The sequence below is a fragment of the Diaphorina citri genome, unplaced genomic scaffold, assembly GCF_000475195.1.
Source record: "Diaphorina citri unplaced genomic scaffold, Diaci psyllid genome assembly version 1.1 scaffold5, whole genome shotgun sequence".
Lineage (NCBI taxonomy): Eukaryota > Metazoa > Arthropoda > Insecta > Hemiptera > Psyllidae > Diaphorina > Diaphorina citri.
The window spans coordinates 221,488-235,390 of NW_007377444.1; positions in this window are offsets into that span (position 1 = coordinate 221,488).

The following is a 13,903-nucleotide window of genomic DNA, read 5'->3' on the forward strand; positions in this document are numbered from 1 at the left end:
CGCCAAATCCGCGAACATAATCGCCAAATCCGCGAACATAATCGCCAAATCCGCGAACATAATCGCCAAATCCGCGAACATAATCGCCAAATCCGCGAACATAATCGCCAAATCCGCGAACATAATCGCCAAATCCGCGAACATAATCGCCAAATCCGCGAACATAATCGCCAAATCCGCGAACATAATCGCCAAATCCGCGAACATAATCGCCAAATCCGCGAACATAATCGCCAAATCCGCGAACATAATCGCCAAATCCGCGAACATAATCGCCAAATCCGCGAACATAATCGCCAAATCCGCGAACATAATCGCCAAATCCGCGAACATAATCGCCAAATCCGCGAACATAATCGCCAAATCCGCGAACATAATCGCCAAATCCGCGAACATAATCGCCATAATGCGTAAAATTAGATAACTTCTTCCCACGTGTCACAAAATTGCCTTTCCGCAGTTAGCGACCTTTATTTAAGAGAAGGTCAATATTTGCCCTTGCCCTTTGGAAGCTATTTCTGCTGTTTTCTTTTACTTTTGTTGTTTCCTGTACTCCCGCTTAATATATATCATTACAAGGCGCCAGACTGCACAGAGCTTTTGTCTTTATTGATCAGGGACGAAATTAGTACCCACTTATGCTTTTGTCTTACTAGTGTTGATATTGATTTCCGGCTAACAGAGGATATACCAGCTCAGAACACCGTAAAACCGTAATAACTACGAAACTACAAGACTAGTATAATCCTTTTCCTTTTGGCTCCACAGAGATTTTAAACTGGATGAGAGGTTCTTTCTTCAAAATTATATGCGGTCATTATTTTATTTCCGAAATCTCATTTTGGTTCTAATTTTACACCAAAGTGGCATCCGTTTGCTGACCAATTTCGGTTGGAAACACATTTGCTACCACGGTTATCCTACAGTACATAAATAGATATACGAGTAGTTACTACCTACGTGTTCTTTTACTTACGTTGCACAATGCATGAAATGTTTTTGGTGATTCTTTCCTTTGATTCTTCTTCTTCTTTTTGCTGTCTTTGGTAATGGGGCAGGTGTTCTCTTTATTGTGCTCACCCTAAGTAGATATTAGGCCACTTAAAACAAGCGCCGCAAAAAACACTAGCACTTTTCCAAAACATCAAGGTACCTATACCCAGTTCATTAATTCTAATTAAAATAAATCACAGAGGGAAATAAAAAGACTGTTTTGGCAAATTAAATAGGTATCACCTTATTCAATTTTTAGCTCGTGACAATTCAGTGGCGACCTCTGGAATGATATTCTAACATAAAATAGGTGAACTGATTTGTTACATCAAGCACCTACCTATACCCAGTTCATTAATTCTAATTAAAATAAATCACAGAGGGAAATAAAAAGGCTGTTTTGGCAAATTAAATATCACCTTATTCAATTTTTAGCTCGTGACAATTCAGTGGCGACCTCTGGAATGATATTCTAACATAAAATAGGTGAACTGATTTGTTCTAAAATTAAAATTAATGTACCAAAATTACCAAGATATTTTCGTCATCCGTCATGCTTTCTCACTAAGTTAATAACTTCTTTAAAGATTTTCCTTTAATCCTTTTCTCTTATTATTTATTCAATTCTATATCTTTTTCTTTTGTTTGTGTTATCTGTTTAAATTAGGTGTACTTCTCTGTGTAGGAACTGAGGAACTCACTATTAGGCAGATAGGCACCTATCTACCTATTTTCAGAAAGGCGAGACCGATTTTCTGGAACCCTTTCTTTGAATCAAGTAGGCATATATGAGTATCATACACCATAGTACCTACTCTAGACGAGACATTAGATACTTAAGATACTTTGGGCAAAGTGCTTCACTCACTAATGAGCGGACTTATCAAGTCCGTCTCTGGTTCTGATATTCGCACTGAGATGTCCTTCAATTTGTTCTAAAATTAAAATTAATGTAGATACCAAAATTACATGCTTTCTCACTCTATTTAATAACCTCTTTAAAGATTTTCCTTTAATCCTTTTCTCTTATTATTTAATCAATTCTATATCTTTTTCTTTTGTTTGTTTAAATTAGGTGTAGGTACTTCTCTGTGTAGGAACTGAGGAACTCACTATTAGGCATGCAGATAGGCACCTATCTACCTATTTTCAGAAAGGCGAGACCGATTTTCTGGAACCCTTCTTTGAATCAAGTAGACATATGAGTATCATACACCATAGTACCTACTCTACACGAGACATTAGATACTTTGGGCAAAGTGCTTCACTCACTAATGAGCGGACTTATCAAGTCCGTCTCTGGTTCGCACTGAGATGTCCTTCTATGACGCACCGCCTAGAGTTGAGCGTGTATATTTAGTTTAGCATGCAATGTGCGACGAGCGGCATAGTATCAACTCAATACGTAAGTACAAGGTCCTTCATTTACTCATAGGACTTGCTAAACTTTTAGTATGCCAGTACTTATAGGACTCGTTAAACTTGCCCACCTTTGTAGCCGAGTGGTCAGGAGCACTGACTCTCAACCGGAGGTATTGAGTTCGAATCCCGGCCAGGCCGGGAATTTTCTAACCAGACTTGGATAGGCATAGATGTAAAAAATGTGCCTTGAAGTAGGTATTTGCGAAAGCGGTACTGAAACAGTCAAATGAAACAACATCAACAAATGAGAAATCTGATTTTTTTCGTGTAAAAATGCTTGTTTCCTCAGCGACCAATAGGTAGGTATAATAAATTATGGTACTCGGATTTCAAGCACAATGGATCATTTGCATGTCAAGTGTTTATTGTACCTAGGTACCTACTATACATCATTGTACAAATGTACATATTGTACATAATATAACATCGTATGTACTAGGAAATAGAAACTCCCTAACTGGGATTCGTAATCCAGTGAGTTTGTGATCTAGGCACTCCCAAATCAAGATGTCCTTCTATGACGCACCGCCTAGAGTTGAGCGTGTATATTTAGTTTAGCATGCAATGTGCGACGAGCGGCATAGTTTCGACCATTCTGCCCATCAGTGGCAGGACGAGTGTTCGTCCGACACGTTCTGTCTGCTTGGTCCGACGTCTTTTGGGTGTGTCATCCTGGGACTGTCTTTTATTACTTTCCTCTTCGCGTCTTGCGCTGTCTTTCGCTCCAGAGATTCGGCAGGTAATTGTATCCATTGTTGCTCGTTCTTCCTAACACTTGAATGATGTCCCTCTAACTTACCTAAGTACCTAGATGGTAACACTAATATCATTGAAGCGCCTATGTACCTAGCTGTGTACATAATATGTAGGATGTTCTGTAAATAGTTCATAATCCACATCTCAATTGAAAGGTACAACATTTTGACTGCATCAACTCCAATTGATTTCTATCTAAATCTAATAATAATAAAAACACGAAAAGAAGTTTTAAAATACAATCAAAACAAACACATTATCACCACTACGAATTACTATGATCTGTTAGTATTATCTGCCCACATTTCTTCCGTGTTTCAAGTCTTTGAATGCATGATTGGTTTGAGTGAAATGCATTTGATCTGGAAGGTTGATTGAGACGAAATTCAAATGTAATATACTGATTGAGTATTGAGTTTGAAAGTGTAGAAGCTGTGTTTATTCGAGTGTTATTCAATCTGGAGATTAAAATCATATTCCATCGTGCCTCTCAATTTATTATCAGTGGTGCTTCTGAGTATCTTTTCTAACTTATTTCGTACAACTTCACTAACCTGACATTATTTGACTGCTTCTTTACACACTCACATTCTTTCTAATTTTCCCCAGCGTGTGCATGAACTTACCCCCAATAGAATTCGTGATAGGAGTAGGAGATAAATTGGTAGGTATAAAGACGCGATAATGTTCATTTTCCAAAAGTGAAACTTTTGAGTGTTGTGATGTGGATCAAAAGTGGACTTTGAATGTTGTGAAAATCCTTTAGAGTCCTTTGAAAAACTACATATCTAGCTGTTAATGCTACATATTTGCTATTTAATTTGTACAGTTCTCTACAGTTCTCTAGTCACAGTTTCCAATCCCAATGTGTCTCTATTTCTCTAATCTTTCTGACATCTGACATGTAGTTTCAATACGGTCGAATAAATAGCTGCGCCCAACTCGTAGTCTGTTCATTCACATTAACATTAAACATTATGGACTAGAATGTTAGAATGCTATACTCTATAAAACAAAACATGATATAGGTAGGTAAATCCGATACAACTATTACTATTGGACGTATATCTACCTACGATATAAATAGATGGGACTCTATAGTAAGTTGATCTCCAATGCTCCAAACAAGGGAGCTTGCACTTAGCCTTGTCCTGAATTCTTGGGAAAAACAAGTCATACATCAGTAAAGGTCTCTCTTGAATGAGAGCTAAATAACTTGGACACAGGTCTATAATTGGATTGGTGCTGAGAGTGTTGATATTTTACTGACATTTAATACCAGTCCCATGATATTCTTCAAAAGGGCTGTCAAGGGCCGCACAAAAAGCTCAGCGGTTCACAGGTTCATAGACAGTAAAACTTGACGGGCGCGAACGACTTTAGTATCCGTAATGTTAGCTCAAAAAATAAAGCTTGACATGCCGCAGGTTGAGTATAACTGTCCTAAAGGCATCTTCTATCCTCATTCGAATATATCTTTCTATCCTTGCACTCTTCATTCATTGTAAGCTCTGGTAGAGCATTGGCCTAGATTCCACAAGCTCACGTTTTAGCTTGGCTATATTCCCTTGGTCAGTTTCAGTCTCTTTTATCACTCCGCGTTGGAATAACTTCCTGAACGCAATTAGAATAAAAATAATTCTTTTTATCAATAACTTGAATAATGTGTCTCATTAGTGCAGTTTTTGTCCTATGGGTGAATGGCACGATTTAAACGTGTTTTCGTTTTCGATGGAACGCGAGACCGTTTTGTTCGCTGAGGATTGGATTTGTGTAAATTAATTTTGGTGCTTTCACCGCGATATTTGGAATATTTTTTGTGTCAATGAAAGTCGTTTCTAATAAATTTTAATTTTAGATCTTTTGTTAGTAATTTTCATTATTTTTTTAATATACCTATAGGTAGATATTTAATTTATTATTTGATTTTGCCGGAGTGGTATGCTATTAATTGAGAGCTTTCATTTTGATATTTATTGATTGTGTCTTATTTCTCTTACCTATTCCCTTCGTGTGAGTAAATTTAAATTGATTATATTCATTTGAGTTTGATACATGTCCGCTAATGTACATTTTGGTTAGTTTTATTATTAGTTTTAAAAGGGCAGACATTTTGATTTCACCTAATTTATCATAGAAAAGAAGTACCTAGGTGAATACATACACTCGCTATTTGAAAGTGTACAAAGCGAGACCCAACACCTTTAATTTATCAACCACACGACCACACCGCATCATAACATTTAGAACCATACGTTTTTACCTAAACCTAACCACATTCTAAATAGTAGAAAGCACGTCATGGTAGATTTATATAGTCAATAAGGGTATACCTACCTAGGCAAACTTGAGAAGACCAAAGTGTCTTATTTGACTAAGCTGCTCTAAACCCAGTATTAAAAGTAACACTCTTGGAAAAGATCAATGTGAATGTACACACATTGTTCAAAGTCAACAAGAATAGACTACAACTACATATTAAAATAGGTACCTACCTATACCTATGTACATACCTTAGGGAGATATATGTGCTTACATAGTCTGTAAATATTCCCAACCTCTCGCAACAACGTTAACAACGGACCAAAGTTTGTTTGCCTCGATTTACAAGTTCTTGAAGACAAAAGTGGGATACAAAACAACAGTACTTTGGAGTTTGTGAAGTCACGAGCGAAGATGGCAATCAACCTGTTTGCAGCAAATTTTATTGTTTCCTCATCAATATTGCTGGGGATTAAGATCAGATTATACCTTCTTATAGAGCTTGAACTTTCAGAGTGGGTTCTCTGTTTATCTATTTTAAACTTTTGTTCTCATAGAATACTTAGGGAGATACCTTACCGACTTAGAAGAGGTAGAAGAAATATTGGATAAGTGATGGATATTTGCGTAGGGTTTGTTGACTTTTTATTTTACTTTCTCCATTGGATACCTACTTATTATAGGTATTGGTTATTGAACTTATTGGTCTATACTTGTGGTTCCCTATGAGTGTGGTTTCTAACTCAACATGTTCACCTTACAAGAAATCATTAGTTTTAGTGGATGTGAGTGGAATCGTCTGTTTATATTGGTTTATTTAGCTTGGTCCATCGTTTAATGGGTAAATAATTTATTGTTGATTTTTAATTCATTGTTCATTCAGTTGATTGGGAATTTGAATACTTGGGTCGTAAATCGTAAAGGTCTATCACCCAACCATTCAAAACAGGAACGCTCTGGCGCCAATGAACCCTATTAGGTAGGTACGTATGATCTTTGTATTGTAAAGTGTTTTATATGCCCAATATCCTAGGCACCCCTTTTGGATGAAATATGGCCTTGTCAGTGTCACTTTCAATGTTTTCAATCTCTTCATATCCCTTTGGTAAGTATAGTTTGAGGAAACAACCATGGTAAGAAGAATCATTGTAAGAAGAATCATGTCTCAAGAAGAGAGTCTCTTTAGTGCTTTTTAGGTTCTTTTAAAAAATCTTTTATGGTCGATCTTACCACTGAGAGTTGACACAGTGTCAAGGGTTTTCTTTCGCGTCACCTATTTGATTTAGACTGGCCAGTATTTCTTTAACTCTTGATGAACTGAAAACTAGATGTAAGATCGGGCATTATTGGTTTAAAGTCTCGTTTTTTGTACAGAATGACTGAATGACCCTTCTACAAATCTCATAGATCATGGAAGCATTCATCATAACGAGGATCTTGCAGATCGTGAGGTGCCAGAAATGCCACAACTCATCATCAGGATTAGCTTCGAGTGACATACGCTTATAATGAGCGAGATTCACGTTGCTTACATTGAACCTGTCGCTCATAATTCACGCCCACCTGATCCAAAATAACTCACGCCGTGTTTTGAAACCCGCGTGAGTACAGAACTTTCAAAAAGTTGAGGATCTTCTTCCCAGGAGAAAAGTGTAATTTACATGTCCTTCCCAAGAGCAAATAAATTGTACTTTATGGGATTTGCTAAATTACATAACGTACGAGTGCCCGAACTAACTTTGAAACTTTAACGTGACGTTATAAAGTGAACGTAACTAACTATCAATACCTTTAACTCTTATAAATGTAGTAGGTAGATAACTCTAAAAAATTTAGACCAAGCCCGTCGTCAATTAAAAAAATACTAAATTAAATTAGCTCAATGACAAAACTCTTAGAACAGTTCTCATGAAGTGCTGCTAATACAATGGTCGGGAAACTCGGAAAGTTAGCGGCATTTTTCAGCAGCAAGCCCAATTTGGATACTTCGTCTGCGTACAACAGCAGTTATTCGGTGTACCAGAAACCCACCTGCTATGAAGATGACGTCAAATCCTTGCAGAACTTTCAGCGACGGTCCAAAGGATGGTCGTCCCTCCGACTGAACAGAAAATTGCAGAAAGGTAAACAACCGTCAGGTAATAAACACATATTTTCAACTTATACAACCTACCTATATTAACAAAAATTTTATCTTATTCGTAAATATTTGTTCGTCTACTACTCAATCATCAATCAAGATACTACCCAATCATCTAATGTTAGAGCTGTGTCCACACATGGTCGACGAGGTGAAGAGGTGGATCTATGTTTTCGAGGGAGTATACGGTTTTAGTCGACGATCGATCGACTATGTGTGGAGTGTGGACACAGCTTTACTATTTTTGAGAACAAGGGGTGAGGAGGTATGTACGTAAAGATATCTAATACATGCATTCTCTCATTACCATTATTAAAGTCTAGTTACGGTACTTGAGTTTGAAAAGTTATCGTTCTCTGAGGATTAAAATTATAATGGGTTGAATACCTATCTGACGTACCTACATTATTATGTAGATGGGTACGAGTATCGTTAATATCAGATGAAAACTAGCTGTACATCACGTTTCTGTCATAATGATAACAGTAATGACAGAGAAGGAAAAGAAATGTTTGAGATACAGGTCCTGTACGCTTTTAGCTAAATTCGCTTTAGAGATGAGCTTTTTTTGTAGTGTTCGGCAGTCATTGTATTAGAATTCTTATCCTCCAAGACGCATCTCACAAAATGTTTGCAAAAACCATCCGACCATTACGAAACCAGATTGGAACTGGCAAGCATTAGCTTGTAGAGCTATCTCCTAACATATCTACCAGAGGTAGGACAATGAAAAATTGGCAACAAACTTCATTAATTATAACTTGGTAGAGGGATACCGACTCCCATTGCCAAGGCATGATTCAAACTTAAAAACAGGAAAAACAAGAAGAATCGCCAACAACCTCAAAGATTCGCCGAAGAGAATTACATATTAATTTATCAGAAATCAATTCTCATTCTTCATATTCAGAATTAACTTTAGGAGTACCCTACCTACATGATATACAAAAGCATAACCATTTCAAGTTCCGTTTCCATTTTGGTCATCTTGGTCTAAATAACCGCGTGGTAAACGTGGTCCAACAATAACCGTGGACTGTGGTCCATATGTATCTCTCCCATTGTGTTATGCCAAGTACACACCAGCAACAATTGCATCAGAAACATTGTATCTCAACAATCCAGAATATCCAGATGTGTTTTTGCAACAATCTAGCAACTTTTTTTACTCTCCACACTTTTATTTCTGAAACGTTTTTCTTGGCTCTTAGTGTGTACTAGGTTGTACGAGTATATATAATTATGTAGAAATTTGGTCAATATTGGAAACAGTTGTTTCGGAAATCAGTTGTTCAAATGTTTCTAGTGTGTACTAGGTATGTTTCTAATTTACCTTAGGGGGTCAAGCAATATTGCAGTGGGCAGGTGTGAGTGAATCTGCTGTGGCCGGCGCTGTTCTGTTGTTATTGTTACCTATATCATATTTGTTATTGTTGCTGACATTAAAGATGTTTTGTAATGCCTTATTCCCGGGCGCGCTTTGCTTGGGTGGTGAATTCACGCTTCGTGACAGATCGAGGGAGGGATTTATTGATACTAAACTTGTTATATTTATGAGTATTGTTGTCTATGTGAAAGAATGACTGCCTCCGGGGTGATTCAAGTTGATTTGACGCTTTGGGAGCGGATGAAGTGCTGTGCAGGTGGTTGGGCTTGTTCTCGCAGATTTCTACCCTATAAATAATTTATTTCATTTATTCAGTTGTGTCCTTACCATAAAAGAAAAAAAACTGAAACTGCAAGTGATACATTGAACGTGTGTAGTTCAAAAGTTCTTGTTGGGCTCCTCGTTGTGGTATCTAGATTCTAGTATACATATTGGCCTCATATCGATAGATTTTTATTGGAAGTGAAAGTCTATTTGGAATTTGGAACTGTAGTATTTGTAGAGTCAGAACTTGAAACAGATGTCCAGATACCGGCATTACCGGCATACGAGAACCTAAATTACAGGTAATCATCAAGCTCAGAGATGTATTGTAATGGTAGATATGGAATCAGCAATTCCTTCGACCATGGAATCAACACTCGTACTGCAATTAGTGGTAATGTTGTCTTGAGGCGAAATATAACAGACCTACTATAATATGGGTTAGAAATTGGACTGGTACGAGGAAAATATACAGGTATTTCGCGTATGACTCGTATGAGCTTTGCTCCTGATCTGTTAACACTTTCGCTTTGTGAGGGTGGAACCGTTATGGATTTACTGGGAAGTTATTATTAAATCCGATTGGGTAGGGCTTGGACGCTAACGTCCTTTCACAAGAGTGTTGTAACAAGAGACCAGGTACAGGATATACTTGTATCGGTTTTTATTCGGCTTAATTTAGTTGCTTTTTGCAAAGCCTGATTGACAGTGTGTAGGTGCTAGGTGCATGGTACGTTACCATCCGATTGGGTAGGGCTTGGACGCTAACGTCCTTTCACAAGAGTGTTGTAACAAGAGACCAGGTACAGGATATATATTTGTATCGGTTTTTATTCGGCTTAATTTAGTTGCTTTTTGCAAAGCCTGATTGACAGTGTGTAGGTGCTAGGTGCATGGTACGTTACCTTATAAACACTCTAACTGTTACATAATGTGGTCGGTGATTCGGTTGTCTTTTTACTTTTTTTACAATGATGTCTGGCTTTTGAAAGTTCATGATAAATCGATCACTTTTACTTTCCTTATCCTATAGGAAGGAAAGTAATGTAATCGGGTCAAAATTTCGATGGTCAGTTTTTAGTGCCAAAACACGTTTTTACAATGATGTCTGGCTTTTGAAAGTTCATGATAAATCGATCACTTTTTTTCTTGTTATGCAAAACTTTCGTTTTTTTTTTTACATTGATTGGTTTCAAGCTAAGCTTTGTCGGCCTTACATCAATAGGCCAATGGAAAGGTAGATCTTGACTTACCCAACTTGGCCGTACAATATATTTTGTACTAAGCTTCTACTTAGGTATTTAGATACTTGTCTCATTCAAAGTTACGTACCTGTTTATATAGTCAATAAGGGTATACCTACCTAGGCAAACTTGAGAAGACCAAAGTTTCTTATTTGACTAAGCTGCTCTAAACCTAGTATTAAAAGAACTTGAAAAAGATCTTATAGTGAATGTACACACATTGTACAAAGTCAACAAGAATAGACTACAACTACATATTAAAATAGGTACCTACCTATACCCATGTACATACCTTAGGGAGATATATGTGCTTACATAGTCTGTAAATATTCCCAACCTCTCGCAACAACGTTAACAACGGACCAAAGTTTGTTTGCCTCGATTTACAAGTTCTTGAAGACAAAAGTGGGATACAAAACAACAGTACTTTGGAGTTTGTGAAGTCACGAGCGAAGATGGCAATCAACCTGTTTACAGCAAATTTTATTGTTTCCTCATCAATATTGCTGGGGATTAAGATCAGATTATACCTTCTTATAGAGCTTGAACTTTCAGAGTGGGTTCTCTGTTTATCTATTTTAAACTTTTGTTCTCATAGAATACTTAGGGAGATACCTTACCGACTTAGAAGAGGTAGAAGAAATATTGGATAAGTGATGGATATTTGCGTAGGGTTTGTTGACTTTTTATTTTACTTTCTCCATTGGATACCTACTTATTATAGGTATTGGTTATTGAACTTATTGGTCTATACTTGTGGTTCCCTATGAGTGTGGTTTCTAACTCAACATGTTCACCTTACAAGAAATCATTAGTTTTAGTGGATGTGAGTGGAATCGTCTGTTTATATTGGTTTATTTAGCTTGGTCCATCGTTTAATGGGTAAATAATTTATTGTTGATTTTTAATTCATTGTTCATTCAGTTGATTGGGAATTTGAATACTTGGGTCGTAAATCGTAAAGGTCTATCACCCAACCATTCAAAACAGGAACGCTCTGGCGCCAATGAACCCTATTAGGTACGTATGATCTTTGTATTGTAAAGTGTTTTATATGCCCAATATCCTAGGCACCCCTTTTGGATGAAATATGGCCTTGTCAGTGCCCTCTAACTCAGTCTACCTGGATGTTTTTCCTCTAACTCAGTTTACCCATTATAGTCATAATCAAACTTTCTTGACTTGGCGGGGCGCTCCTTAATTATCTTATGACCTCTTGCCTCTAAGTCTAACATTTTCAATACCCTACTGCCTTTTACACAAATGTCTGTGTAATCTGCGTAGCTAAACTTATCATAATTATTTTGCTTGCTAATATCTTATGTCTCTAACACCTGGATGAACTACCCTAACAACTTTGATAATGTCCTAGATCTATAACTGACGATAACGAGGGGAAGTTTTGTTTCGTAATGGGTCTCTAACATCAAATTTTCTAACTCAGTCTACCTGGATGTTTTTCCTCTAACTCAGTTTACCCATTCTAGCCATAATTATCTAATAACCTCTTTCCTCTAAGTCGAACGTTTTCAATACCCTACTGCCTTTTACACAAATGTCTGTGTAATCTGCGTAGATAAACTTATCATATTTTGCTTGTTAATATCTAATGTCTCTAACACCTGGATGAATCTCTACCCTAACAACTTTGATAATGTCCTAGATCTATAACTGACGATAACGAGGGGAAGTTTTGTTTCGTAATGGGTCTCTAACATCAAAAGTACCTATAAGTTTTTCTGAAAAAAATATTTTCTCCCACAGCATAAATAATTCCTAAAAGTAGAAATAGGTAGCAATTTAGAATCTCTTTTGTAGATTCATGAAAGAGCTCTTCTGCTGTTAAACCTGTGCAGCAAATCCGTGATTGTAGCCTATTCTAACAGAGCACCTAAAATGTTTTTCAGTGAGGCTCGTTTACTCCATGATTCTGATTTTCCATGATAATGGAATTCACAACTGTACTGACAAATCCCCTCAGTTATACACTATTATGTTAAACATCTAGGGACGAGATTAATGCCTGAGTCAATTGAAGGTGCGTTCTGTGTTGATATTGATTTCCGGCTAACAGAGGATATACCAGCTTAGAACACCGTAAAACCGTAATAACTACGAAACTACAAGACTAGTATAATCCTTTTCCTTTTGGCTCCACGGAGATTTTAAATTGGATGAGAGGTTCTTTCTTCAAAATATCTGCGGTCATTATTTTGTTTCCGAAATCTCATTTTGGTTCTAATTTCACACCAAAGTGGCGTCCGTTTGCTGACCAATTTCGGTTGGAAACACATTTGCTACCACGGTTATCCTACAGTACATAAATAGATATACGAGTAGTTACTACCATCTCCGCATCTTCTTCTCAAAAGCAAATAATTGTACTTTATGGGATTCACTAAATAATGTTGTAAGTTTGTCGTCATGTTTCAGTTGATTTCTGTGGAATCCGTTTAAAGCTGTTGAACTCTAGCTTGCCCTTGTACTCTGTGGGCAATACGTGTCCTCCGTTTAACAATGTGAATGGTTCAACAAGAACTAAGTAGACTAGATAGGCTGTCCACAATGTCCGCAGTGCTAAATTATGTTGTAAGTTTGTCGTCTGCAGTTGATTTCTGTTGAGGCCGTTTAAATCTTTCTGTTGAACTCTAGCTTGTTCTTGTACCCTGTGGGCAATACGTGTCCTCCGTTTAACAATGTGAATGGTTCAACAAGAACTAAGTAGACTAGATAGGCTGTCCACAATGTCCGCAGAAAAAGGAAGTCCTCTGGTTCTCTCCAATTTTTCTGTCCTGATAGGTATGGGTCCGGGCTGTTTGCTTGAGGACATCTTGTTACCTAGTTTGTTACAGGTCGACGACTGACGTTTTTTTTTCTTCGTCCAACTCTAAGATCATGGTTCAAGAGAAATTGAGTTCTTACAAAAGAGCAAAACACCCGTTTTCCAATCATGGTCTATTATTAGTCTTGCTTAAAGCTTGTGATCTTCACTCATCAAAGTTGCAAAGTTTTCCACACTCCCTGTTAATCTCGTTGTGTGTGCGGGAGGCGGGATGCTTGTTCAACCTATGAATTTGAATTCTCAAACACAATGGTCTCAGTGATAAAAGTTTCAGCTTGAACGACCTTCAGCAACACCTCTCCAAAAGCTTCAGGTTCGTTATCAAATTCCAAATCTGGTTCATCAGTTGATTTTATTGGTTTTGAGAACTTGTATTAGGCCTCTTCCCTCACACATTGGTTTTACGTAGGAAAGACCAATTTGGTTGGGCCTACTAATTTGATTATAGAATTCTTGGCTATTGTGATTTTGGTCAGTCGGTTGTATACGCGTTTTTAATCGATGGTTGAAGATTTTATCCGTTGTTCTTGACGATCCTTAATTTGACGTTTTCTTCGGACTGGTTTACGTTTATTGTTGATTATTCGATCGAT